Source organism: Schistocerca serialis, chromosome 3 (genome assembly GCF_023864345.2).
Source record: "Schistocerca serialis cubense isolate TAMUIC-IGC-003099 chromosome 3, iqSchSeri2.2, whole genome shotgun sequence".
Classification (NCBI taxonomy): Eukaryota; Metazoa; Arthropoda; class Insecta; order Orthoptera; family Acrididae; genus Schistocerca; species Schistocerca serialis.
The window spans coordinates 215,830,502-215,858,436 of record NC_064640.1 but is presented as its reverse complement, the minus strand read 5'-3'; the positions used below and the strand labels follow the sequence as shown (position 1 = coordinate 215,858,436).

Below are 27,935 nucleotides of genomic sequence, written 5' to 3'. Positions count from 1 at the left end.
AAATACATCGAACGCCACTCTGGTGGGCAGCGGGACGAAATTACTATTAACTATCAATTATAGTAAAATGTCGTTAAAATTCTTTTAAACAGTAAGAGTGGGCTCGTGTCAAAACTTTAAACATTGTATTCGCCACGTTTCGAGCTCTAGTTACTTATAAAAGAAAATGGGCTATGGGAATTATGTCAACTATGGGTGTCAAAATTGTTTACTTTAGGAGCAGGTCCATTTTAGAGTATCAATTTTAGGTGCACTTCAAAGGTTCAGTTCCCACTATTTATACAAAAGTTTAAACTATCAGTTAAAAAAAATGATATTCTAGATGAAAGGTGAGACTTTGCAGTTTCAGAAAATAATTTTGGAGCCTAGGTTTAAAAATGACAGACACTGTAAATACAAATTATGGATATACATTGTAAATAATAACTAACCTATCAAAACACTTCTCTGCGAAGCGCTTCGAGCAAAGGCACGTATGTGCAAACGGTTTAAAGTTTTTCCGTTTCAGGGCCTGTATCCAAAGCTGCCTTCGGTTTTCATCCTTACGGAACCTATGAGTAGGAACGAGAAACGATTATACTTACTTCTGTGACCGAATTATCACAGATACTTTCCAAAATGTAATATGAGTCTGACTTTACAGGCATCACTTTCAACACTTTAGTTTACGTGATACTCTTTTTCAAGTGTAAAAAACATATAAAAGTTACTTCAGCAGATTTCAATAAACGCACCTGCACTATCATAGAAACACTTACACGTGAAATGTAATGCCATTTCCCCGACAAAACGCTGAGTACAGCCATAAGCGCAACACGAAACAACCGTGTTTTGCCAGCATTCACGTAACTTCAGCCCAGAGCTGTTGGAGCCACGAAAATGACGTCAGGGCCAGGCTATTAGATTTATGGTCGAAGAGTTCTCCCAACAGTGGTTTGCAGTGTGTTGATGTACGTTATCGAACTACGTTTAGTATCGATACCACTTACTATTGTTTGACAGTTCGATTATTTGTTTACCATCGATTGTGTTCAACTGTCAGTAATCAGTAATGTTTTGGAGTTGGGCGTGTTGAGTTGCGTTCTGACATTCGTGATATGTTTATTGTTGGAGAATGTGAGATAACAGATGTGGTTGATAGGTTCAATGATAAAATCGTTTCTATCCATGTCAGGTTAGTGTGGGCCCGTTTATGGACTGGCAGTTTCTTCAACTGTATTGTCATAAATGTTGCGACTTTTTCTTCGTTAAGTCATGTGATGAAAACATGACTTAGAACGCGAAATTTTATATTTGCTAGTTTTTGTTGAAAAAATTTAGTGGCTTCTACATGTCTAGCGTAGAATTAATGTGACTTAATACTCTCAGCGTCCCACACAAATAAATATTTAGTGATGGTTGTAGTGTATTAAAATTATTAGAGCAGTTAATTCTACGTGCATGCTCTGAAAGTTGTCTCGGTCTTGGACCACAGTTGGGTGCATTTCTGATAGATATGCAGTCGACGTTGACAGCGGATAAGTTAACGTATTATAAGATCGAGACAGGTTCAGTAAATTTCTTTTAAATTAATTTTATTGGCGTTTTGCTCTTCAGTGAATTCAGCGGCGAAGTTAGTGAAAAAGAATATCTATTAGGGAAACGATATTGCTGCTAGGTGTCGACTTTGTGGTGTAGCACAGTACAGTGATGGATAGCACGAAGATTTATTGTAATGTCCCTAAATTTATTTACAGCCCCTCTATCGGTAACACGTCCATTGTAATGCCGAGTAAAAAATTGCAGAAACAAAGACTGAATGACTATACTAGTTTATGGAGGAGATGGTGGTTGATTGTTATTAACTTTATGTCGAGAGAAATCATTGATTTTTTTATATTTAATCAATAATAGTGCCCTTATTTGCTTATATTATACAAGTTATCTGTGACTTGTCAACCTTTTCTACCAGCAGTTAAAAGGAAGTTTGTTCAATGTAACAAAATGTATATGTTCAGCTATGTGTTTATTTTACACATTTTCCAAAGCGAATGATAAAATAATCCCCTTCAGCCCTGAATCAACATTTGTCATGTTTACATAAACAAACCATTAGTAATTAAATCTGAAATTGTGCTTATTTTGTATAGTTATCTATACTTCATACAGTGCAGAAAATTGAAGTACTGTATTTGAGTGTTATTTGATGATAGAAAATCCCAATGTTCTTAACCTTTGGTCTTAACAGGTTGACCAAATTAGGTGGTGCAGTGGGGAGGCACAGTCCTCTTATTTGCGAGGCTAATGGCTCAAAGCCCAGTGTGGCCATTGAGATTTAAGTTTTCTGTGATTTCCCCAAATTGCTTTAAGGCAAATGGTGCAGCAGTTCCTTTGAAAGGACAAGGCTGAATTCCATCCACAATTTGAACTTTCGCTTCCTCTCCAATGATATCATCACCAGTGGCATGTTGAACCTTTAGATAAATACAATTTGAACAGACTACAGTGTGAACCTGAACTCCACCAATAAAATTTTGGCCAATGGTAATGGATATTTTCTGAATATTTTTATGTAAGGGACCTGTGGTATTCTGTGGCTTATTAGAGTAATTCAGTTTCATATGGTTTCTTATCCTCATTTATCTTTGTAACTGTGTTACACTGAAAATATCTGCAGAACAATGCACACATCAATGGTATGCACTGTGTATCTTGTTTGGAAAGAAAGTTCCATTCACTGATGGCACCGTACTTGCTGTTGACAACAGTGATACCCACTTTACTCTTCATGCTCAAGCTTGCATTCAGTATTGGTCAGTTCTGTCTTGGTTTTGTTTTTCCAACACTGTTAGTTGTACATTTACAGTCATAAACAGCAAAATAGATAGGTTTACTGAGGAAGACTATGCCAATATGGACCTTGTGTGTGGGTTTATTGAACTCGGCAGAAGTGTGCCACAATGATGCTACACAAAGCTGTTCCTGCAGTGTTGGCAACCGCATCACAGTCCTTCTTTGTGCACATAGGTGCCTTTGTGAAACTGCATCCTTCCATGTTTTAGTGATAGAACTGTTGTGAACTAATTTTTACAGCATCAATGACAAATGTGGTAATGAACTGAATAAGTCATATTATTATTCATTTAATGATCCATGAACAGTTGTTGTTCTTCTACAAAAAGTCTTTTGTGTAAGACGGGTTCGGGTGTTTTCTCCAGGATTTTTTGTGGACTTCTGATACAAATGTTGTAAAGTAATTCTAATTGGTATTATGTTATTCATCTTAAACACACACACACACACAATTAGAGTGTACTTTCTATATTAATTCACTAACTGTGAATTCCGTGGTTTCAGTTGTATTACGTATAGATCTGCTGCCCAATAGTGGCATGTGAAAATTTGGGCTGGATTGGGGCTTGAACCTGGATAGTAGATCTATACCTAATGTGGCTACTGTCAAGGAATTCAGTCGGCGAATTAATTTCAAAAACATTTCTTACAGCTGTGAATCGCCAACAATGTTTGTTCTTCCAGAATATATGTAAAAATTAGAGGGGTCACGATGATTAAGAGGAGGGGTGACACAAGTACACACCACTGGGGAAGGTGGCATAATGGTAAGACACAGGACTCGCATTTGAAAGGACAGCAGTTAAAATACCACTCTGGCCATCCAGATTTAGGTTTTTCTTGATTTTCCTAAATCATTTTGAGCAACTGCCGGGATGCTACATTTGAAAGCTTCACATTCCGGCTACGATGGTCCAGTGGAGATCAACCGACTGCCCATGGCGTCATTGGATGTGGTATAGAGGGGTATGAGGTCAGCACATCACTCTCCTGGCTGTCGTCAGCTTTCTTGATCTTGCAGCTGCTACTTCTATTTCAAGCAGTACTTCAGTTGGCCTCCTGAGGCTGAGTGCCCTCTGGTCCATTCCTGCCACGAAGGAAGAGTCCCTGGCAATAGTGGGAATTGATCCTGAGTCCTCTGCATAACAGCTGATCATTCTGGCCACTGAGAAGACTCCTTTGAAACAGCATGACCAATTCACTTCCCCAAACTGAGCTTGTACTCCATCTTGTACTACCTCATCGTTGTCAGGATGTTGGATCCTAGTCTTTCTGCCTTCATTACATCCATAGTTTCACGTAAGCTACAAATACCTCCTTTGTGATCCTAACTGACAAGCATCTCAAACATCAGCCCAGTTTATCAGAGTTTAGTTTCAATTCATGAGTGGGGACCAGTTAGTGCCATCAGTTCTATTTTCTGTAAGCTATTTATATGCTTTGGGCAACGGCCTTACCGCAGTGGCTACACCAGTTCCCATGAGATCACCGAAGTCAAGCACTGTCGGGCGTGGTCGGCACTTGGATGGGTGACCATCCAGGCCGCCATGCGCTGTTGCCATTTTTCAGGGTGCACTCAGCCTCCTGATGCCAATTGAGGAGCTACTCGACTGAATAGTAGTGGCTTCGGTCAAGAATACCGTCATAACGACCGGGAGAGCCGTGTGCTGACCCCACGCCCCTCCTATATTCATCCTCCACTGAGGATGACACGGCGGTCAGATGGTCCCGGTAGGCCACTCGTGGCCTGAAGATGGAGTGCTTATTTATTTATTTACTCCACAAATGATGAAATCTGAATGTAGGAAGGAACAATGGGATGAGGTTTAAAATTAGTATTCATGTATGGAACTTATTAAACTGACACTTATCGGACGTATGACTTTGGTTTTATCGTATTGGGCTCCTCTTGGGTTAGCTTTTTATTTCTCTGATTTGAATTCTTCATTTGATAATATTTTTGTTCAGTTTCTCTTTCTTACTATCAGTGTTCACTGATTTGTCTAATTCCCTGGCTATTAAGTTGTTTTGCATGATAGCCTTGAAGTATCTTTTTCCACAGGAATTTACAGGATTTAGTGGATAGCTGTGTGTGTTCCTGAAGGCATCCTAATAAATGATGTGTGATTGAGGTAAGCAATTTATCATCTTCTCCTAAACATGTCAAGTTACTCTGTGGATCAGAGTCCATGTTGAACTGCATATTTCTCATGAATGCTCTGATGTTAAGTGTCACAGATTGGAGGAAGGCAAGGCTACATTTCGCAAATGGTTGTCTTCTGTCTAAGTGGTTATCTTTGAGGTTAGTGGTTTAGGGTTGACTGGTTGTCTCTACACGTGTGTATCTTTACTGGAGTAAAAGTTTAGGAAAAATTTTCATTTCGCCTGCAGGTAGTCGTTAAGCAGTTATCTCGAGTGAGGTGGTGAAGTGGTTAGCCCACTCGACTCGCATTTGGCAGGATGACAGTTGAAACCATTATTTCACACACTAAGGATTGCATCTGCAGCTACTTTGGCAAGGTAGTTGTTGTTATATTAGGTATTGATTGTTTTGGAGGGGGAGGGGGGGGGGGGAGGTGTGAAGGAGACTAGGAAGTATCTGGCTGTGCACAGAAAGAATAGAATAAGTATTTTAACATTACAAGTGTATTGAATTTATTCCCTCTACGTCTTTAGCTGCTGCACTTATTAAATCAATGTTACAGGTTGTCTGGTGAATTCAAAAAGGCTCCCTGCGGGTTAGGGGGTTAGAATAGGCCCGCAGGATTCCTGCCTGTCGTAAGAGGCAACTAAAAGGAGTCTCAAACATTTCAGCCTATATTTGATGGTCCCCTCTCGGGTTTGATCTCCATATTTCCAAATTCTTCCGAAGAGCGAGCCAATTGGGGAAGGGCGCCTTACATGGTACATTGTGTCCATCATGCATTGAGACCTTTAGCCAGCTTTCTCGTTGTTGCATTGCCGTCCCGCTCGTTCTCCATCTCTTGGGCAAGGATACATTCCTGGGTGCAATTTCCACTATGCACTGTGCAGTGTTGCTTTTTGTGGAGACGACGACCATAGACTTCCTTGCACCTAATATCCAGCACGGTAGCCAGTCCATTGTGGTGGGGCCGCCATATACCCTGTTGGTCATAGTCCCCTGACAACACAGGGACCGCTCTGCTGATGCCTGCACTGTTAACTCCCCACGTATGCCGAGGAGTAGATGCCTGTCTCCCTGGGGCATCGGGACTCCTGGCAATGGCCATCCTGCCAGGTGGTCAGAGTGGGTGGCATCAGGGCGGATGACCCCGCAGTGAAGCATGGTACATCATCTCTTGCTGGTGGCCAGCCGTCAGCAGTCTCTAAGCGTTCTCAGGCTCAATTCAACACTCAGAAATAGGATCCCAAATTGTTCCCCTTGCTGGCCACACTGTGGGAGGAGCGTAAGGCTCAGAATGGCAGTGACACTTATTCATCCCGGTTCCTAGTTTTTACGAGAGCTGATGGGGAGTCTTTCATGTCAACGAAGCCTCAATTCTTCGTAGAGCATTCAGAGGACAAGTTTGGGGAGGTGGAGGGCTTGTCCAAAATGCACTCTGGGTCAGTGTTGATAAAAACGGAATCTTCTGCCCAGTCACGAAGGTTACTTGCTTGTGACAAGTTGGGGGATGTTTCAGTTACCATCACAGCTCATAAGAGTTTAAATATCATCCAGGGTGTTATTTTCCATAGGGACCTTCTTTTGTAGTCTGATGACGAGCTGCGTGCCAATTTAGAGTGTCAAGGTGTTCATTTCCACCAGCGCGTTCATTGGGGTCCGAAGGATAATCAGATTGCTACCGGTGCCTTCATCCTGGCCTTCGAGGGTGATACATTACCAGAGAAGTTAAAGGTGATGGTCTACCACTGTGATGTCAAGCTCTGTATCCCTCCACCGATGCGGTGCTTTAAGTGCTGGAAGTTCGGCCATATGTCTTCCTGCTGTACTTCCAGCCTTACATGTCGAGATTGCTGACACCCATCACATCCCAATACTCCATGTGCCCCGCCTCCCATCTGTGTCAACTGTGGGGAGCATCCTTCACCTTGCTCGCCAGACTGCATGATCTTACAGAAAGAGGGGAAAATCATGGAATATAAGACCCTGACCTGTACTGAGGCTAAGAGGAAATATGAATGACTCCATCCTGTGTGAATGACTTCCTCATATGCTGGTGCTACAACAGCCATGATAGCCCCATCAGTTCAGCGAATTCCAGTCGGCTCACCGAGCCGTACAACTCCACATGAACCCTAGCCTATGGGGGGCACTACCCACCCTGTTGCTTCGGGACCACTTACCTCAGGAGCAACACCCCCTCCCCCCCCCCCCCCCCCCCACCCATTGGGGACGTCCGTCCCTGCTTCTAACCCGGAGAAGTGTCCAATTTCTTTGGCTCCTCTCACTCTCAAGGGGTCCCTCCCTTCCCAGGTTTCCACAAGTGGGAAGGATGACGCCCGGCAGTGGCATAAGTGCCCACAAGCAGCTGGTCATAGGGCTTCAGTGAAGCCCTCCTAGCTAGTGAAACCCAAGGAGCAGCGAGAAAAATCCAAGGAGGAGACCTTTAAGACGAAGGAACTTGAGATGGCACCCGCCCCACCCCAACCTTCAAGCTCTGCGTCTGAGGGCGAGGTAGAGATTATGGCATCCGCTGAGGTCCTAGATCTCGCTGGACTCTCAGACACAATGGATGTCACTCGCACAGGTACTCAATAGGTGGCAGCAGGTGACCCAGCGGCGTAATCTGCCTCCTCGTTCCCTTCACGCCTTCCCTACGGACAGTATCATCCTCCAGTGGAACTGCATCGGCTTTTTCCACCATCTTGCGGAGCACCGACAACTTCTCAGCCTTCACCCTTTCCTCTTCTTCAGGAAACTTGGTTTCCGGCGATGTGAACCACCGCACTCCGTGGCTATCGGGGTTATTATAAGAACCGGGCAGCTTATGAGAGGGTATCTGGTGGCATCTGCATCTGTGTCCTTCACTCCCTTTACAGCAAGTCTGTCCCTCAATGAACACCTTTAGAAGCTGTCGCTGTTCGGGTGTGGACGCGTCAGGCTGTTACTGTCTGCAGTCTCTGTCTTTCACCGGATGGTGATGTCCCGCAGCATGTCCTGACTGTGCTGATAGCTCAATTGCCACCACCTTTTCTGTTACTGGGCAACTTCAACGCCCATAACCCTCCGTGGGGTGGATCAATGGCAACAGGTTGAGGCAGCATCATTGAGCAAGTATTGGCACAGCTCGACCTTTCTCCTTTAAATAATGGTGCCTTCACACATTTCAGTGTGGCGCATGGCACGTACTCAGCCATTGACCTTTCGATCTTCAGCCCTAGCCTATTACCATTTGTCAAATGGAGTATGCATGACGACTTGTGTGGTAGTGACCACTTTGAAATCTTTCTGTCACTGCCACAGCATCACTCTTCTGGGCGCCGCTGCAGATGGGCTATCAATAAGGCTCACTGAGACTTTTTCACCTCCACTGCCACTATTGAGCCTCTTTCCAATGACGCCATTGATGCGGTGGTTCATTTGGTCACCACTGGCATCGTTACTGCCACAGAATGTGCCATTCCCTGTTCTCCTGGGTCCCCTTGGCGGAGGACTGTGCCTTGGTGGCCGCCCGAGATCGCTGAGGTGATTAAAGATCACAGGCAGGCACTCCATAGTCACAAGGGGCATCTCTCATTGGAACACCTCATTGCCTTTAAACTGCTCCGCGTGCGAGCCGCCGCCTCATTCACCAATGCCAGCAGGAGTACTGGGATAGGTATGTCTCCACCATTGGCCTCCGTATCTCTCCATCGCAGGTTTGGGCCAAGATTAGGCGACTCTATGGCTATCGGACCCCCATCAACGTACCTGCACTTTTCAATGAATGGAGCAGTCTGTACTGACTCTGACACAATTGCAAACTGCTTAGTGGAGCATTTTGCTCAGAGTTCCGCTTCTGTGAATTACCCACTGGCCTTCCACTCCCTGAAAGAGCGGCTGGAACATCAGAGCATTTCATTTCAAACGCGCCACCCTGAATCGTACAATACTCCGTTCAGTGAGTGGGAATTCCAAACTGCCCTAGCCGCTTGCCCTGATACGGCTCCTGGGCCAGTTCGCATCCACTGTCAGATGCTCAAACACCTCTTGGTGCACTGCCAGTGATGCCTCCTAGACCTTTTCAACTGTATCTGGTTGAGGGTGAGTTCCCGTCTCAATGGCAAGAAAGCGTCGTAATCCCTGTGTTGAAACCAGGCAAGAACCCACTGGAGGTGGACAACTACCGCCCCATTAGCCTCAGCAACATTCTTTGCAAGTTGCTCGAACGCATGGTGAGCCGGAGGTTGAGTTGGCTACTTGAGTCTTGGGGCCTTCTGGCTCCGTCTCAGGGTGGGTTCTGTAAGGGCTGCTCGGCCGCCAATAATATGATGTGCCTGGAGTCTGCCATGCGTATGGCCTTTGCCCACCGTCAGCATCTGGTCGCTGTCTTTTTTGACATGCGAATGGTATACGGTACAACATGGTGACATGACATCCTCTCTACTCTTCATGGTCGGGGTCTTCGGGGTCCGCTCCTGATTTTCATACAAAATTTTTTGTCGCTCCGTTCCTTCTGTGTGCAAGTTGCGGTCTCCCATAATTCCTTCCGAATTCAGGAGAATGGGGTACAGCAAGGATCTGTCTTAAGTGTCTGCCTCTTTTTGATTGCAATTAATGGGCTTGCTGTGGTGGTGGGAATGTCTGTCTCAGCTTCCTTGTATGCTGATGATTTCTGCCTATACTATAGCTCCACTGGCATTGCAGCTGCTGACTGCTGAATGGCAACTGCAGAGTGCTATCTGAAAGGCACAGTCTTGGACTGTAGCGCATGGCTACCAGTTTTCGGCTGCCAAGACTTCCGTTATGGATTTCTGCTGGCGACGCAATGTTCACCCTGAGCCACGGCTTTATCTTGACGGTGAACCTCTTGCTGTAGTGGAGACACATCAGCTTTTGGGATTGGTTTTTGATACCCGGTTGACTTGGCTCCCTCATATTCGGCAGCTTAAGCAGACGTGCTGGCGGCATCTTAATGCTCTTCGTTGCTTGAGTCACACCAGCTACGGCTGTACCAGGCATTAATTCAGTCCCGTCTAGATTATGGGAGCCTGGCTTGTGGTTCAGCATCCCCATCCGCATTGCGGTTGATGGACCCCATCCTTCAGAGCGGGATCCGACTCGCCACTGGAGGTTTCCGGACAAGCCCTGTCAACAGCATACTTGTGGAGGCAGGTGTACCTCCATTGCAGTTCCAGTGCCAATGATTACTGGCCACTTACGCTACACACGTTTGTAGCTTGTCCAGGCATCTCAGTTATCATCTCCTGTCCCCTCAGTCGGTCGTCCATCTTCCGGAACGGCAGCACCGGTCAGGGTGTACGATCGTGGTTTGCGTCAGAGCTCTTCTCTCTGGGCTTGAGGTTTTCCATCTTCCACCTCTTTTTCTGGGCCTCTCTGCGTATACCCCGGTGGTGTGTGCCCCGTCCATGCCTTCGGCTCGATTTGGCACAGAGCCTGAAGGACTTAGTCCCTCCTGAGGCCCTCCGCCGCCGCTTGTTTTCAATCCTTACCGCGTATCAAGGCTCCGACATTGTCTATACTGGTGGTTTGATGGTTGCTGGTCGTGTTGGTTATGCTCTTACTGTAGGGGATTATTATGATCAACACTCATTGTTGGCTGGCTGCAGTGTTTTCGCTGCCAAGCTGGTCGCCATCTCTCGTGCCCTAGAGTATATCTGCTCCTGCTCAGGTGAGTCCTTAGTTATCTGTAGTGACTCCCTGAGTGGTTTACGAGCTATCGACCAGTGTTTCCCTCTCTCTTGTCTGGTGATGGCTATCCAGGAGTCCCTCCATACTCTTGCCCATTGCGGCCGCTCTGTGGTCTTTGTGTGGACCCTGGGTCATGTAGGCATCCCAGGAATTGAATGTGTTGACCCACTGGCCAAACAGGCTGTCGGTGCACCAGCCTTGGAGATTGGACTTTCGGAGAGTGACCTCAGGTCAGTTTTGTGGCAGATGGTACTTCGCACCTGGGGTGAAGAATGGCGCGCCCTTCCTTCACCCAACAAACTTCAGGCCATCAAGGAGGCTACTGGTGCGTGGCAAGGACTCTGTTGTCCTCTGCTGGCTGTGCATTGGCCACACCTGGATGACGCACAGCTATTTATTGCACTGCGAGGATCCACCTTTATGTCGCTGCGGGTCAGCGTTGACTGTGGTCCACATCTTGTTGGACTGCCCACTTTTAACTCGTCTCAGGAAGATGCTTGCTGCTCTTTTATCAGATGACGTTGCGATGGCAGATTTATTCGTGCAGGGGGTTTTTATCGCTTGGTCTAAGTGTTTGTCCTTGTTTTGTGTTGAGTCTGGCCTTTGGCCTACGATTTCCGCCTCTCTCTCTCTCTTTTTTTCCCTCTGCCAACCGCTGTCACACTCGGTGTGATTTTAATTTCTTTTGTCTGGTCTCAGTCTTTGTCTTTCTTGTCCTGCGTCGTCTCTTGTCATCTCCATTGTTTGTTTTTATTCCTTGTGGCTGTTTCAAGTTCATGGAAAAAGGGACCAATGGCCCTAGTAGTCCGATCCCTTCAATCCCACAAACCAACCAATTCAACAAGGGTTGTGTGATAGCCCTTTGCAGTACGTTTGACATAGTCAGTGTTCTCGAATGGTGACCCTATAGGTGTTCCTTCATTTTAGGAAACATAGTAGTCTGAAGGGGCCAAATCATATTAATCTGGAGTGTGGTCAAGCAGTTGGAAATGCAGTGACTTCAATGTGGCAGTCCTATCCATCAACAAAAAGGTCTCTTTGGTCAGCTTTCTACAGTGTTATGTCTTCATTAACACTTTCAGCTGGTCGAGGAGGCTGGCGTAATACTATCTGGCTATACTACAGCCTTGAGGTAGGTAGTCCACCAACAGAATGCTTTTCGTAGAAAATGTATGCCTTGACGTTTTGGCTGATTTCTGGGTGTGAAACTTTGGGAAAACCAGAGATCGCAGTACCACTTATTGACTTTGACCCATGACTTCGTGAAGCTTATACAGTATAGTAATAGCCATGTCACTAATTACATGCACGAACAAACACAAATAATACAAAATATGTTTCATTTACAGAAATAACATGAAACTAATGGGATGACAGTGGGAATTACTGGATTTCGGACAGGCACAAACTAAATATACGACAGAACTAGAAATTTCACATGATCTATAAAGCTCAAATGAAGTCAATGATACTAAAAAAAATCCACACACAACTCAAAAAATGCAGTATGTAACATTTAATTTGACCTATATAACTAAGACAAAGTCTACAGTACCACAAAACCAAAAATCGCTCATATAACTAATATCGAAAACCAAACCTCACCAATGAAGGTTGAACAAATCCCACAATATCTACTGATCACAATCCAACATAATTTCCAATAACTAAAAACACAACCAAAAATTGATAAAAATTGCACACCAGTTTCGATAGATAAGAAACACACAATTATGCACATAAACGCAGATGCCATATGTACTGCAGTAAAAAGCAGATCTCTGCAAACATACTTACTAGCCAAAGTCAGCTAACACACAGCTCTAGTGATGATAAAAATATAAGTCATCAACACAGTCTCTTGAATGACCAGCATAGACTTCTCAAACCAGGAACCTCTGTGCATAGAATGCCACACGTAGGCCTGCTGATGCCACCACACATACTGGTCCCTAGTCCAAGATGCAACAACTTTGGTCAATCTTTTATTTTCGTCACAAACTTCACACTTCACATACTGAGCAATTAAACTGAATAATTGTAGGAATTTCATTGTAGTCAACATGTTGTTCCATATTGTGGCATGCAGGGACCTACTTGTGAACTTCATTGTCATCCTTAACTAACAATATACAAAACATAAAATTAAATTTCAAAGCATAAACAACTTACTGCACTAATAATTCCAAACCCAATAATGAATCTGTTACCTGTAACTGCTAACATCAAAGTAACTCACTAAGAAACTGCCACAAATTCTTCCAATATTATTCTCACAAACAATAATCAAGGATTCCAGTGAATCGCTAATATCACTCACAATCTCTTTCAGAACATTAATATCCCACAGTAGAGTGCACAACCACATACTCATCACACCTACAAACACGATCCATTTCAATATGATGTGCCATCATGATATCACACAACACAATTATGTGATGGATCAAAGCAGGTGGCTGGTACCACAAACTTCACTTTTTGGTTATAGTTACCCAATGTGCCGTCATTTCTTTGATTGTTTATTGGTGTTGGTGTCATAAGTGTGCAGCCAAGTTTCATCTTTAGTCATTACCCCAGCCAAAAACTTCTTTGTGGCTTCAGAATTGGCCAATGTCTCAACTCGTACGTTCTGTTCACTATTCAAACATTTTGCCAACTACATCACTAAAAGCTTTTTCCCATGCCCATGATATTGTTAGTAATGAAATCAACATGCTTCCTGGAAATAGCCAGTATCTCAGCTGTCTTCTCTGCAGATATTCACAGGTCCCTGTGAATCAGCTCATGGGGAACATTACTCGTTGCCAGGTCTTAATGTTGTGGACCACCCACGGTGAGGTTCATCTTCAAAAGTGAAATGCCCAGTCTTGAAATGAGATACCCAAGTTTCAATAGGGCTGTGCGAAGGGCACATACCCTCTAGTGCTTGTGAATCTCGATGTGAATGTCCTTCACAGACTTTCACAGGAGAAATATAAAACTGCATGGTGCACTGTAACTCTACAGTTATGAAGCTTGCCTGTGCTTTGCCTATCTCGTGTACTACCTGAAACTGAAAGTAGTTATAAGCATAGAAAAATGTGATCTTTTAGCTTTCACATGGTATCAAAATCAGTTTTCAATTCCAACAGGAGGGGGCTGAAACCAGAAACTTTTCAGCCCTCCCCTCGTAGGCCAGACGACAGTGTAAGTAAGAGCTCAAATGATCACACTGGTCACAAAGTTGGAAATGGGGTTACATAATGCATCTTCATTTTTAATGCTGGTTTTAAAACCATAACTTGGTCTTCCAGACACAGTTACGAAAATTGAAAGTATCTAAAGTAAAGTTGATACGGCATTTTAATACAAAACAAAAAAGGCAGTGTTCATTAATATCTCATGCAACTTTAAGAAAATTAACAGTACTTGTCAGATAACTCCTGTAAGATCGCAGTAAATGTAGGAGACTGAAATTTCTCTTGACGAACGAATGCGGAGAGAGATGCATTATTATGCTTGGTTGGCTGTTAACAGCAGTACCTTAGTGAGATTTAAAACATTGTCTTAATGTATGTCATTCTCCTGGAGAAGGCAGCCAGGCATGACATACATTATGGTGAACTCGACAATATTATTTCAATATGACTCCTTTCAAGTGCACAGCTGTGTATACCACATTACCTAGAGTAAAACTTTTTTGACACCTCCAGTTGATCAGTTATTGTGGGTGGCACAACATTGACATGAGCAAAAAGCTTCCTAGATTCAAAAGTTTAGATACGCTGCCATTAACAACCTTGTCTGTGCCCTGTGGCAGTATCATAACTTACAGTGAATTGTGAATCTTTCTGAGCTACAGGAAGAGATTTGACTGCCTCTTTACATAAATTATGCCTATTTTTAAATATTTACTTGTAAGATACAAATTTGCTCTTCTTGTACAGTGTGTGATAATGAGCCATTTTTAAACATCATGCTTGCCTCATTGGCTGAAATCAATGCTTGTGCACAAAAGTGGCACCTTGAGTGGTCTGTTGTTAGTGGGAGAGAACCTGCAGTTGCAGTTTTTTCTTATTCTTAATCTGTGTTGGATCACTCAGTTCCTCTGTACATGAATTACAGAGTACGTTCTGTGACTTTGAGATAACGCCTGGAATGCTGTGTGCTTCTTTATGTGGTTATGCTCAGATTAAAACAACTAGTTATTTGCTGTTTTATCACATGTAGTGTAGACCTATTTCACCTGAAATCACCTGGTGGCCCTTACCGTAGTACCTCAGACATTTTTAAAACTTTGGTGTAAGAAAGCTCATAATGAGACTAGGTGACTAATAAGATCGTAACGACTATGATTTTTTATTTATGAGTAAATTTTATTTAATTTGGTGTCATTGGAAAGGTACAAGGAAAAACTAAATATAAAATTATTAAAATGCTGATATTATGCTTATAAGTATTTACAAATATGGGCAGGAATTTTTATCCCAAGTTTCGCCATCTTAATTTTTCTTTCACATAATACTTATTATCATACTTTCCAACACATAAAAACAGAAGGGTGTTTTTCCTTTCTTGCGAGACCTCATACTTTTTCAGTAAAGCTGTAATTATTGTTGCTTTAGATGGGTAAACAGCTATACATGAAACAACATTGAAACATTTTCAAGCAGCAACACTCACTTTAATTTGTGCTTTCTGCATGTCTGTCTGCTCCTGTCAGTGCCTCCTCTTTCTAGTAAGTTTTTTGAAAGTAATACATGAGTTTTTGCTGGTAACAGAAGTGTGAATGTTGTGAATTGCCAACACTTGTGTAATTGTTCATACACTGAGAATGCAACACAGTTCTATTTGGTCAGATTTAAATCTTATTTCTTTCCTAACATAAGTGTTAAAGAACACACAAAGTAATCACTAACTCTATCTTATTTCCCCTTACAGATTCTTCATAATAAATCTTAGGCTGATTAGAGTCCCAGAAAAAGTGTAATTCATCCATTCCTTTTCTTAGACTTGGAAATTGTCATGGAAAACAAATGTTCAGTAGGTTTCATGTCAGCAGAGGTGTGTCAGAAGTATTGTAGTAGTAGCAAAGAGATTGATTTAATAGATATGACAAGTCTAAATCAAGCTGGTATTGAGTTACTGAAGCTAAGAAGCACCTGTGAAAATATTGACAGTGTTTGTTCTTCTCATTAAAAGCTGTGTTTGCAAACATTTGAAGTTAAATGAAGAACTTGCTGTGGCCCTTTTAAGAAACTTGGTAAAAAGACAGTTAAGAAATCTGTGAAAGTTATTTCTTTAACCGCGGCAAGGAAGTATGAAAGGCTTGGACTTGTCCTAGGTACTAAGCTTTGTATAACATGCCTCAAGGACAGTCATTTTATTTCCTACATTATGTAGCTTGCCAGGGATGGATGAATTTGAAGATCCAGAATATACACCAGATCCATGAACAACCTGTGAGAAACCTTATGGAAGTTGTGAATTGCTTGAAATTTCACAATTTAAGTAACCAAAAGAACACAAGACAGGTGCAAAGAACACATTTGATCCAAGTTTCGTCGCTTAGCTTTACAACTCCAACAGAACAGCATGAGCAGAAAATGTGTCCTGAAGAACATGTGAGTGTGCTGAGCGTGCAGGCTGTAATAGTTTAATGTAAAAATATCAAGAGAAATTTAGCAGAAGTTGTGTTAAAGAAAGACTGTAAATACTTAAGTTTGTACCATCTTCATGGGTCAAAGAAAAGATTCAAGATAATTTTAACACTATTGAATACTTGGCAAAGAAATCCAGGGTATTACTAAAAGAAGATGGTATTTTGGGCAAAGAAATCCTGGGTATTACTAAAAGAAGATGGTATTTTGTCAAATGGAAGTTGTAAGTTGGGAAACAGAATAGTTAAGTATGTGGAAAAACGTGCCTTTTTTTCTGTGAACTTCACCCAAAAGAATGTGTTACTGTACATACTGTACACAGTCGTGGAATGCATAATGTATGTGTATGCATTTACCACTGAAATGTAAAACTGGTGATGCACACTGCATGTGTAAAAGAACCATACACTGAAGTTTTGCGGAAACTTACGTGTAATCGGTAAAATGCAGAGTGCACTATGCATCGCTGTTTTGTCTCCTGGAGAATATGAACTGCATAACTGTTTACTGGATCTAGAATTCTGATAAGATTCTGAAAATATTATTTTCAAGCAATGGATCCAAACTGATAGACCTATGTTGGACACATTAATGAAGATTATCAATGAATTTGTTATGTTGTCCAGAAACTTAAAAATCTGATACTATGCCATTACATGTTGAAATCTTGGAGTTACTACTTGAAATTAAGGAAGGAAGCACCCCTTAACTTCATGCATCATTATAATGGATTTTTCAGAAAACTGTACATGTCTGCTTCAGGATGCTGCACAAGAGTTTTGTGGTGGAACATTCAAGTTACCTTTCATCCTTTTGTTGTGTACTATAAAACAAAGGATTTCATTAAGTGCGTGCTATTTTATTGTATAACTGATTATTTACAGCATGATAAAAACACATTTTATGTTTTCAGGAAGCTGCTCTCATCTATGTACTCGAACAGATGTCACACATCCAGCTTGTCATTTATTGTGCTGATGGCTGTTCTGGATGATATAAAAACTGTAAGAACTTTGTAAATTTGTGCGATCACAATCAAGATCGTGGGATAACTGCAAGATGAAATTTTTTGCCACAAGTCATGGCAAAATGCATGTAATGGGTCTGGTGGTACTATAAAACATTTAGCAACAAAAGAAAGTTCGCAGCATCATATTTTGAGTCCAAAAGGTCTGTTTAAAATTTCCCAAAGTTGTGTTCCAGGAATATGAACATTTTCTGTTACGGCAGAGGAGAAACAAAATCCACAAATATGCCGCAAAAACAATGTGAAACTGGTTCTACCATACCTGGGAAAAGTGTTATATTTTCATACCACTGAATGAAAGCAGTTTGCTGATAAAGTGTGTGTCATCTACTGAATTCATACAAGTTAATCTCGGGGCTTCAAAATAAGGCCTCCATCACTTAAAGAAGAAATATTCTCTGCAGCTGTTTGTGATAACCAATGATGACTTGAAAAAATTTTGGAGATCAGTCAAAAACACAGAGATGCAAAGGTCAAATTCTTGAGACCAAGCAGTCCTTCCTCAGTTAACTAATGGCCACTTCGTGGTGCTGTTTGCTGAAGCCCTTACAAAAAAATATTTTAATGACAGTGTGGCATGCACAGTAGTTGCTTGTATTTTTGGATCAGACACAATATTCCCCATTGATAACATGTTGAAAGGAATGAACACTTTTTAGAATGTTATGGATAGATACCTAAAATTTTAGTTTTAAGTAACTTAACGGAACAAACACCCAATTAAGATGATGAAACTTGCAAAAAAATTCCTGAAGAGAGAGAGAGAGAGAGAGAGAGAGAGAGAGAGAGAGAGAATGTGTGTGTGTGTGTGTGTGTGTGTGTGTGTGTGTGTGTGTGTGTGTGTGTGTGAAAAAATAAATGCAGGAATGACTTTCATTACAGATTTGTAAATATTTATGTGCATATCATCAGCTTTTGAATAATTTTATGTTATAGTTGATTCTTGTGTCTTTCCAATGGTACCAAATTAAATAAAACTGTTTCATAACTATAAAAGTTATAGTGATTACAAACTTACAAGCCACCTACTCCCTTGAAACCAATTTTTGAAAATGATACACATCTCAAAATGGCCTTTTTAACTGGAGTTTTGATAAAAAATGTGGAAAAATTATTTTAATCCTTTTTCATCATGTACTTTCTTACATCAATTATTCACAAATGTTTTTGTCATGTGGACAACAAGATTTATTTATTTTGGGTGATTTTAAATGAAATGCACCTAGAGCATTGTCAGGTTGGTTGTTAGGTGCACCTCATTTAAGGTTCAGACAACAAGTAGAGGAAGCTGAGGTGCCAACACAGGCAGAAAATGTTTTTGTCAGCTGTGATTGATGATAATAGTCAAATAGCTTGCCTGTTCTGTGTACATTACACTATTTGACCACTGCACATGAACTGATGTTCAGTTGTAACACATTGGCAGTGGTGGACAGTTTACATGTGACGTTGAGAGCTGTTATTGGAGGAACTAAGTTTCAAGGTGCAAAGTATCATTTAATTATCATTTTTATTTATTAGCATATGGCTATATCACAAAAAATATTGACAACTCTCCCAAATTACAAACTAATATTCAAGCGACAAATGTAATCTGTTGATTCTTTGTTGTCACCGGGAACTCTGTTGGATCACTAGAGAAAGATCTCAGAGGACATTCAAGAATTACATGGCAAACAGTCTGCTTTTCAGCACCATATTGACAAATTGAAGAAGTTATTTCCTTCCACTTGTACAGAGAATCGGGACACCTTCCAGTGTTGTTTCTTATTCGGTTAAGAACTGACCAGATCTTGTGTGACAGTTCAAAGCCAGGTGGCTTGGTCAATATGCATGGCACCCTTAGCTATTCTGTAGTAGCCTTAATCTGCCATGTGTGCCTTCAGTAGTCATTAGTATTTAAATTATTGTCAAGTAACACCTTTGTGATTTCCAGAGGTGGTTGATGAAAGTGAAGCCTTCCGTTGCTAATGGTTAGAATGTCTGCATGAACAGGGAGTTTCTGTAGTTTTTTTGTTCTCTTGGACAAGCGTATTTTCCTGCCACAGAGTTGGAGGCGGTATGTGGCTAAGTACGGGTTGTCAGAAAGTAGGTGTAGATCTGATTGTACCAGTCATAAGATGCATTGTATGGTTGCACAGAGGATCCCTATGACGTGTCACAGAGCTACTGGAGAATGACATATTGAATTATGATTTTGGTAACTGTTCATAACGTATGTTGTTTGTAACTGAGCTGTTGAGTTTCTGTACACCTGAGTAGCTTTCCTTTAAAGCAGACTGTGAGCTCATCGGCAGACTTGTTTAGGTGAAATTTTGAGACTTCTGTCGTAGCAACACTTGGCTGCAACCTCCATTTGCAGAAATATTAACCAATAGTTGTTAAATCATTGGTCAATACAGATTCAGTAACTTCAAAATCTCAGTCCCATTGAGAGCATCCAGTCGTCAGCATATCCAAACTTTGTTGGTGTGGTTTCACGCATATCTGATATGTGGAAACTGAACAGGAGAGGCCCAGAACAGATCCCTGTGGCAGCGCATTGTTTAGCTTGATACGTGAACTTGTCTTGTTTTCCACTAGTACTTGGAAATGTTGGTTACTGAGCATTTCATGGATGAGATTGCCAATTTTTAGGCTTAGGATGACTTGTAGAGGCTTCAGTAGATGCCTTGCCTCCAGACAGTATCATATGCAGCCATCAGATCAATGAATACAACCACTGAGTTCTCTTGATTCTGGAAACCAGCTTCTACGGAAGTTGTTAGGTAGAGGACTTGATCTATGCAGCAATGCTTCGGTCTGAGTCCTGCAAGTTCAACCAGTATATTTTCAAAGATCCTACAACATATTCCTTTGTACACCAGTCTTTCCAGGAACTTATATAGCATTCTAAGTAAGGTTATGGTTCAATAACTTTCTGGCTTGTCATTTGGTTTACCTGGTTTCATTATAGTTATGACTTCTGCTTGTTTCATTTTGTGTGGTATTTGCCCATTTGCAGAATGTTTATGAAGAACTCAGCCAGCCACTTTTTCACCTACTTGCCACAGTGAAAAAGGAATTCTGCATGTATGCCATCAAAGCTCAAGGCTTTCCCTGGTTTCATTTCCTTTATGACAATCATTACTTCTTCAATGTTAAATGGTAGAGAATATTCAGTTTCAGCTTTGCAATGTGTTTTGAGTGCCTTTAATTTCTTCGTAGCTGTAATAGTGTGTGTTCAGACTTGAGTAGTTATGTAAGTGGACACAATGTTGGCTGCAACTTGACTTGGGGATAACAGCATCATTAGTGTGATCTCATTGGGTCACACCAACTAGTTTTCTGAGCAAAGACCAAGCTTTCCTGCTTGATGTAAGTCCACCTTATTATGCATCAAGCTGTATCAGTGTTACTCAGCAACTCATCTGCTATTTCGTGTTTGTTGCTTTAACAGAATACCTAGTATAGGTTTTTGCACTCTACTGTCTAGCTAGGAGTATATACCTTATGGAAAGCTCTTGGAATACATTTCATTACTGTGCTAATTCCAGCTTCAATGAACAACTTATAGTTTGAACTTGTCCACGGGATTCATCCTCTACATTTATTCAGATTTTCTAATAAGCCACTATTGGCCTAAATTCCTTCTAGGCCTACAAAATTTTCTTATTAAAGGGACACTAACCCAAATTTGAGAGAAACTGGGCAGTGTTGGATATGTGGAAAATCTTATAAGAAATTTTCTTAACACTGAAAGTGGTTGATTTTTTTTACTGTGGGGTTAGACAAAGCAGTGATCAGGATTGTGATTCATGTTCCAGGCATCAGATCTGAGGGTGCTCCGATCCTTAGCATCAAAGATAAGTAATTTTAATCAGACTAATCAGTTTTTTCTACAGGGAGCATGCACTTTTCTGATTGTTTTGTGCAATCACTTAGAGTTTCAAAATTTTATCAGTAAATGATTAAAGTATTTGTAACAAAGTTCCTGAACTTACTGCCCTTCAAGAAAGTTCTCAAGCTCAGATTATTTGTGGGAACGAGAGCTGGCTGAAACCTGAAGTGGAAAGCTCTGAGATGTTTAGCAAGTTATGGAATGTATGCCAGAAAGACAGATTAGAGGCGATAGGAGGGGGAGTGTTCATTGCAGCTGACAAAAATATTGTTTCTATTGAGGTTGAAGTTGAGTGTGACAGGCCAAAATGAAATCATGTTAATTGTTGGATGTTTTTACTGGACACCTGATTCCACTGTGACAGTTCTAGAGTCATTAAAAAAATGTACGGTCAGCAGCATGTAAATACCCAGATCATGCAGTACTAGTTGGAGGCAACTTTAACCTACTGAGTATAGACTGTGATGTCTGTAGATTCATGCAGGAGGTACAGATTAACAATCATGCAAAATACTTTGGAACACGTTTTCTGAAAATTGTATTGAGCAGATAGCTTTGCACCTCACACACAATGGAAATATCTTAGACTTTGTAGCTACAAATAGGCCATACCTTATCGACAACTCCAGTATAGAAACGGGGATTAGCGTTCATGGTGTCATTATGGCAACTTTGGTTATAAAAGTTAATAAACCAGTCAAGAAGGCTAGGAGCTTTTTTCTGCTAGAAAGAGCAGATAAGCAGTTGTTAGCATTTCAACTAGACAGTGAATTGACATCAATTAGTTCCAGTAGAATGGACATAGAGGAATTACGGGCAGACTTCAAGCAAATTGTGGTCTGGAAAGTTATGTGCCTAGTAAAAGGATTAAGGATGGAAAGACCCACCATAGTTTAGCAACAAAATTTGCAAAATGCTGAGGAAGCAGAGGCTGTTGCCCTCTCTGTGCAAAAGAGAACACACAGATGATGACGAGCAAAGTTTAGTAGAGATTTGTGTATGCAGGGAGCCTGAGAAAATTCTGGTCCTGTCCTGTGTAAAATTGCTAAGTGGATCTAAGGCTGCCATCCAGTTCTTTGTTGCCCAGTCTGGTTTGGCAGTTGAAGATAGCAAAAAGAAAGCCAAAAGTTATAAATTTCTTATTCAAGAAGTTGTTCACACTGGAAAACCATACAAACATACCTTAATTTGACCATAGGACAGACTTCCTTATGACGACATTGTAATAAGCATCCCTGGTGTAGAGAAACAACTGAAAGATTTGAAAGCAAATAAGCCACTAAGTCCGGGTGGAATCCCAATTCTGTTGTACAAAGAGTACTATATGGTATTGACCTCTTACCTAGCTTGCATATATCGTGAATCTTTCATTCAGCACAAAGTCTCAAGGAACTGGAAAACAGCACAGGTGACTCCTGTATATAAAAAGGGTAAAAGAATGGACCTGCAAAATTACAAACCAATTTCTCTAACTTCAGCTTGGTGCAGAATCCTTGAACATATTCTCAGCTCGAATATAATAAATTTTCTTGAGACTGAGAAGCTTTTGTCCATGGCTTTAGAAAGCATCACTTGTGCTAAGCTCAGCTTTCCCTTTTCGCATATTGGTATACTGCAAACTATGGATGAAGGGCAACTGGCAGATTCCATATTTCTAGATCTCCAGAAAGCATTTGACATGGTGCCCCACTGCAAGCTGTTAACAAAGGTACGAGCATATGGAATAGACTTCTTAAGTTATAGAACCCAGTATGTTGTTCTCAACAGTGAGTGTTCATCACAACAGTATCATCAGGAGTTCCCCAGGGAAGTGTGATAGGACCGCTGTTGTTCTCTATATACATAAGTGATTTGGTGGACGGGGTAGGCAGCAATCTGCAGTTGTGCTGTGCTGTACAGTAGGGTTTCGAAGCTGAGTGACTTAGAAGGATACAAGGTGACTTAGACAAAAGTTCTAGTTGGTGTGATGAATGGCAACTAGCTCTAAATGTGAAAAAATGTAAGTTAATGCAGATGAGTAGGAAAAACAGACCCGTAATATTCAGATGCAGCAATAGTAGTGTACTGCTTGACACAGTCACTCGGACACATTATTTAAAAATGTGGGTGTAATGTTGCAAAGCAATGTGAAATGGAACGAACATGTAAGGATTGTGATATGGAAGGAAAATGGTCAGCTTTGGTTTATTGGGAGAATTTTAGGAAAGTGTGGTTCATCTGTAAGGGAAACCACATATAGAATGCTGGCAACCTATTCTTGAGTACTGCTCAAGTGTTTGGGACCCATATCAGGTCTGACTAAAGGAATGCATCAAAAAAATTCAGAGGTGGGCTGCTAGATTTCTTACTGGTAGTTTTGAACAACACATAAGTGTTATGGAGATGCTTCAGGAACTCAAACCGGAATCCCTGAAGGAAGGTGACGTTATTTTCAAGGAATGCTATTGAGAAAATTTAGAGAACCGGCATTTGAAGCTGTCTATTGATAGATTCTACTGGTGCCAACATACATTGTGCATAAGGACCATAAAGATAAGATACAAGAAACTAGGTCTCATACGGAGGCATATAGACAGTTGTTTTTCACCTCACTCTATTTGTGGGTGGAACAAGAAAGAAAATTACTAGTAGTGCTACAGGGTACCCACCACCATGCACCATGCAGTGGCTTGTGGAGTGTCTATTTAGATGTAGATGTGAACTTTAAACAATGTGCAATCCCAGGAATTTGGAAGCCTCAGCTGTCAATATTTCTTTGTTACTATATTGTATTTCAATGTCTTCCTATTATGTGCTACGTGAAATTGAATGAACATTGAGGTGAACATTGAGGGATAGTCCGTTTGATGTGAACTGATCTAAAGCTTCTTTGAATATAGTGATAGAGGTGTTCTCTAGACTGCAGTTGGATACTTTGTCAGTCATAATTGTTCTGTAGTCTGCAAATGGGGTGAAGTGTGCTTTCCAGCTCTACACCATGACAGATCATTGATAAAGATTACAAATAGTTAGAGAACAAGCACTGATCTCTGTGGTACTCCATTCACTGTGCCCAAGTCATAACAGGCATGTGCTATTGCAGAATTATACAACAGTACCTTCTACTTTCTGTCATCTAGATATGGGTTGAGCCACAGTACCATTTAAGCCATAGTGTTCAGGCTTCCTGAGTAGAATTTTGTGATCTACATCATCAAATGCTTTAGATAGATCATAAAAGATTCCAACTGGTGACATTTTATTGTTTATGGGTTCTAGGAGTTGGTCAACAAAAGAGAAAATGGCGTGTTCGGTTGAAGTGCCCTTTTGGAATCTAAATTGACTGTTATTAAGGATGTTGCTGTTTGTTAAGATGGTTTTATGGGATTTTAGAAAGACTTGTTAGCAATGAAATTGGGTAGTAGCAGTAAATCTCAGCTGTATTACCTTTTTTTTGAAGAATAGTTTGATACTTGCCTGTTTAAGTCTATTGGTGACAGTACCTTGATTTAGAGACTCATTAAATATGTGACAGAGAACTTTAAGAATAAATTTACAGCAGTGCTGTAGTACATTGATTTATTGTGCACACCAGTGTCATGTTTATTCTTCATTTGTCATATTACCTTCTCAGTCTTATTTTTTGTAACTGATGATACATACATCTGGCAAATGTTGTTGTGCTCTGATTTTTTTTGTAGAGGCTTCATGGCTTCATCCATGGATTCCTTACAACCAGTTTGATCAGCTGCAGTTGAAAAGTGGTTGTTGAAGATAATGGCAACCATTTCATCACCAGCTACTAAACTGGCATTATGACACTTTGATACTGTCTGTATCCTCAGAAATTTTGCCTCTCTCTCATTTTACCACATTACACACTTCTATACTACCTGTATCCTCTGAACTTTCATCTTTCTCTCGTTTTACCACATTCCAAATTGTTTTTATTTTCTTATTTGAACTGTCAGTTTCAGATTTGATGAACATGCTTATGGATTTTTTTAGGTTGTTGTAATATAATAGGTACTTCTCCATATCCTGAAGTTGATTAGAATTTCTGAGTTAAGTATAAAACACTTTGTTTTGCAGTATGTTTTGGTCCCCTTAGTGAGCCACTGTCTTCTGCAATAACTCAGATTGGTACTTTCTCTTAGATGTTACTGCTTCAAACAGGGTAATAACGTCATTCAGGAGTAGGCTAAATTTATCGTTAACATGTTTAACCATATGTACTGTGTCTCATTCCAGCTGCTGCAAATACCTGCTGAAGATTTGCAGTTTATCACTGTTGATTAATGTAAAGGATCTTTTGGTATATCTACTCCAGTTAGCAAGGCTTACATCATGCATTTTAAACAACTGCCCATCATGGTTAGAAAGACTACTTAAAATTTGCCTTACACATGTGCTACCAATTCTGTTATTATCTATATTGTCAATGATAATTGTGCATTTCTTTTTCAGTCTTGTAGGAAAATAAAAAAAAAAAACTGCCATCAGATTAAAAAACCTCAATACACTCTCAGAATCTGTCCTATCTCTCTTACAGGTAAAACCAATCAATTTAAAATCACCAAGCATGATTATTTCTTTGGTTTTTGAGAGCAGGGAAGTTAAAAGTGATTCTGCATGCTTGAGACATACATTCAGGTTTCTGGAGGGAACGCTCTAAACAGCAATTGCATAAATAGGCAGTGTGTTAACAAATAGTTCAATGCAACAAGCTCCATAATATTCATCAGTAGAATAATATTTTACATATATTGGACTCGTTTACTACATTATTTTTAACATACATTATCACTCATCTTTCTGCTTTGTATTTGTAATGCAACAAGCTGCTAAGTTGTACTTATCAAGTTGCGTCATTTCGATCCTTTCCTTCGTGTGATGGTCAGTAAAGCACAACCTATGGTCATTGTCTGTTGCATCACTATCATTTATAAAAATGAATAGCTGTGCAGTTTGTTTCATAGGACCATTACATCCTGGTGAAATGTGCAAAGTTTTTAGTTTTGTAACCTATTTGTTCTCATGGCACTGTTGTTGTTAAGCTTGATTTTCTTTCTTTCTTTCTTTCTCTTTTTTTTTTCAGTGTTTCCAAGGAACAATCTGTCTTAGACGAGGCAAAGCTGTTGAAGTAGTTTACATTCTCTTAGGCTGCATGACATTACTAACTAGTGATTTCACACTGTGATGAAAAACTACATTGTTTGATTCTAATTGTTGTAACTTGAAATTAGAGCTTGCAGGGAGTATACTTGCAGTTATTTAAGCTGGTTTAGTCCTGGGACAGAGGCTCATTACCAAAAATCCTATGGAGTTTTGTGTTCCTCGAACAAGTATTTTGTGATTTTTCTGTGGTACTCATTTATATGTGTGATTTACTTTTTCCTGTCATGCACCAGAAAACCAAAGGTACCTTAATTACTGCTCTCTCCTGTGGATACTGTATCTTCTGGAATAAATACAGGATCTATCACTTCTCCTACACTTGACCGTGAGTGGCATGTCAATAGTAAGTATAGGCATCCTGTTCAGTGGGGACAGGGGACAGGAAGAATTTAGGCTGTTATACCCATCCCCCTAACTAAGGTGCTGTCTTCCAATGAAGCCCAAACTGAGTCAGTGAGACTCACCCAACCTGTTGGAAAATGTGCTGACTATTAATCATCAGCATTTCAAATGTATGGCAAATGATGATACCCCTTAGGGAAGGGATGGGAAAGAACTCCATGTGTACTCAGTTTGTATGCTTGGGGTATGATTCTGCATGGTGTTGAGGCTATTGAGGAAATGGGCTGAAACCAACTGCAGAGTTTGGTACAAACAATGTCTGTCATCTGGACACACAGGTCCTACTTGGATTGTTCGAATGACTGGGAGAGAAGGTTGAGAATACCAGCTCTGCACATGAAGTTTCAACAAAGCTCACAATGGCTCTGAGCACTGTGGGACTTAACAAAGCTCACAATCTGAACCATTGTCCACAGAATAGATCGTGGCCCCCTGGTTCTGAGTCGAGTGGAAGGTTTGAACCAGAGACTATGAAGGTTCTGTGATTTCTAGACTAATGCCATAGGGTTCAGAACTGTAAGGTTCCCCTAAATAGGCCAGGTGTGCACTACATGTCAGAGGCTGCTACCCTGGTAGCTGACTCTGTGTGGGATGCACACAAGGGTTTTTCGATTAGGCGACTCTCCATCCAATCCAGATAGCTGTGGGAGGTGTGGAAGTATCAATGTAAGCTCCCAAGAAATGCCGCTCACAGGTGAGGGTATTAAAATTCTAATGGTTAATTGCTGAAGCATTTGCAACAAAATGCTAGAGTTTGAAGGGCTACTAAAAAGTAGTGAAGCTCACATAATACTAGGCAGATAAAGCTGGCTAAAACCTGAAGTTGACAGCAGTGAGATTTTTGGGAAAAATTTAAGTGTATATATACTCACCTCCTGTTGTATTCTAGAACTTAAGAGGGAAAATCCCAGTTTGCTAGTATGTAAGTACCCCTTTCATACTGTAATTATTGGTAGAGACTTTAACCACCCAACAAGCAATTGGTATAATTATAGTTTTGTTTGTGGTGACTGCGGCCAGACATCTTGTGAAACATTACTAAATGCCTTCTCTGAAAACAACCTAGAACAGATGATTTGGGACCCCGCACATGATGGAAATTTATTAGATCTAATGGCAGCAAATAGTCATGACCTCTTTGAGGATGTCCCTATTGAAACT

General features: G+C 41.0%; 1 protein-coding gene and 1 pseudogene across 2 annotated transcripts in view; both read left to right on the top strand.

Annotated features, from left to right (window-relative positions):
• The first annotated feature begins 1,028 nt into the window (after positions 1 to 1,028).
• LOC126469938 (steroidogenic acute regulatory protein-like) overlaps positions 1,029 to 27,935 on the top strand; it is a 175,218-nt gene continuing 148,311 nt past the window's right edge. Inside the window, exons 1-2 of one of the 2 annotated variants that reach the window (XM_050097341.1) lie at positions 1,029 to 1,174; positions 4,895 to 4,964. The gene's annotated coding sequence lies outside the window, so the exon portion shown is untranslated. The remainder of the gene's footprint in view (positions 1,175 to 4,894; positions 4,965 to 27,935) is intronic. The other variant, XM_050097340.1, reaches the window with a different exon arrangement.
• On the top strand, positions 4,276 to 4,393 carry LOC126471975 (5S ribosomal RNA; annotated as a pseudogene).